Genomic DNA, 2,392 nt, shown 5'->3' with positions numbered 1-2,392 from the left:
CAGCCGTCAATTCTCAGCCCTCACCAGCCACATACTAGCTGTTGGGGCTGAGAGCTGAGACCTAGAGGGACACTCAGATCTTCAAAAAGCTCCCTAGACTTACACATCAGATAAGTGGATACATCAGAAACTGACTGGGAGGTTGCTATAATGCTCACTTGAGGAGTGTGCTTTAGAAACAAGAATTTCATGTTTGCCCTCGTTCCATCGGGATAGGTGTGGAAATAGGCTTGATTTCTATTGCAAATGATGTAACATTGCATATGTTAGTACTCCTAACACTTCTTGGGACTGTGCCTCAGGGATCACAACCTGTATGAGTTTAGAAGTTCTGAAAGACAGTCATGACCTTGGTGTATAGGTTCAGATAGTGTCCAGATTGGAATCCTGATGCTAAAGACTTAGTAAGACACAAAAAAAAGGAGTTGAGAATTACTTAGGGCTAAGGCTATCTAGGTGCTGCAAGGGCAGCACAAGGACATCTGCTGTTGCAATGCAAGGCTTATAGAGAATTCAGAACTGCCATTCAGGAGTAATTAAAGACTCCATGAATAAATTTAGAGAAAGGTTAGATAAAAGACAGAGAGACAGAGAAGCACATCAGGAATGGTTCGAGAGCTGGGTTAGTAGATCTCCTTGGATAACTACTCTGATATCTTCCCTTATGGGACCCTTCTTAGTTTTGCTTCTGCTTCTGATTATAGGTCCATGTATGTTAAAGAAACTAGTTAATAGGCTTGACTCCTACAAAAAGATAGAGACGCTCAACAAGGTTGGTTTGAGTCTTGGTTCACTCGGTCTCCCAGGATGACTACCCTACTCTCTGCTATATGGCTGGGCCATTACTAATAATTTTCTTGGTTTTAGTTTTTGGACCCTGCGTGACAAACAGGTTAATTGCTTTTGTTACAAATCGAGTGAGTGCTGTGCGGTTGGTTCTGAGACAACAGTACCAGTCAGTTAGGACAACTGGTGAGACCAAATACGAGACTTGATATCAAAATTCTAAGATTAGAATTACTTAGTAGAAGAAGAGGGGAATGAAAGGAAAATTATACAGATTTAAGGTTTAAAAATATGAAGTTAAAAGAGTATGTTTCAACTCAGGACTAAACACTGTGAAAAGCAAGCCCAGGCAGCCCCGCCCTGCCACTAGAACTAACAGACCATAAAAGGAAAGGAATGCAGAACAGACCAGGAGTACCGGATCTGACTCACAGGCCACCTGGCAGGAAGAGATAAGCCCCCAGCCCCCAACATCCAGGATGCCCCAAACCTGCCAATGTGTGTAGCTATACCTTATTACCTCATCATGTGAAATAGCCAATCATATGTGAACATGTCTATGTGCCTCGTTTGAATCCACCAATCCCCGTAACTATGCATCTGCTTCTGTACACCCGCTTCTGCTTCCCCAATCCCTATAAAAGCCCCATGCTGGAGCTGCTGGGCGCGCAAGTCCTCTGAAGAGACTGTGTGCCCGCAGGTACCTGTGTTTTCCAATAAACCCTCTTGCTGATTGCATCCGAGTGGACTCGGCTCGGTCATTGGGCGCTTGGGACTCCTCCTGAGGGAAAGGTCCTCTCTGGGGGTCTTTCACGAAGACACTATCATAATGAAACATATTACTTTGTGTGCTAACTTAAAATTCTAATAAAACTTTTTTTAAATTTGGTATAGCTACGAATCCTATGAAATTCTGTACCAGATATGTATTCTTTTCTTTTTTTTAATTGGATTTTTTTACTTACATTTCAAATGTTATCCCTTTTCCCAATTTCCTGTCCATATAACTTCCTATTCCATCCCCCTTTCCTTCCTTCCTTCCTCCCTCCCTTCCTTCCTTCCTTCCTTCCTTCCTTTCTCTCTCTCTCTCTCTCTCTCTCTCTCTCTCTCTCTCTCTCTCTCTCTCTCTTTCTCTCCTTATTTCTTCTTTTCTTTCTTTTTAGGAGGGGATCTGAGAGAGGGCTAAAGGTATGACATTTTAAAATGAGAACTGAGAACTGATTGACAGTAAGAAAAATGTGGATCTAAACTACACACACACACACACACACACACACACACACACAAAACTGAAAAAGAAAGCAAAACACAAACGGAATTTCTCTAGTTCTGAGAGCAGCTGGCATCTGTCCCGGATGTTCTCTGTGGTTCCCCCCAGCTCTCTGCCACTTTTGCTCTGCCTCTTCCTCTTCAGACAACCTTTTAAGTTGTTTTGCTTCAATTACTTTTCATTATTACTCTCTTAAGATAATAATACAAAAAATAATTCAATACCTCCAGATGTTTCAACTATGATGACTCTTTTCTGACTGTTCTCTTAATATTAGACATCTGTCTGGCGTCCCATAGGCTTTGGCAGTAGAATGCCTGAGTTTGAAAACTTAGA

The sequence above is a fragment of the Rattus norvegicus genome, chromosome 2, assembly GCF_021556685.1.
Source record: "Rattus norvegicus strain SHRSP/BbbUtx chromosome 2, alternate assembly SHRSP_T2T, whole genome shotgun sequence".
In the NCBI taxonomy this organism is placed as follows: domain Eukaryota; kingdom Metazoa; phylum Chordata; class Mammalia; order Rodentia; family Muridae; genus Rattus; species Rattus norvegicus.
The sequence above is the reverse complement of the archived record's forward strand: the minus strand, read 5'-3'. Positions refer to the sequence as shown.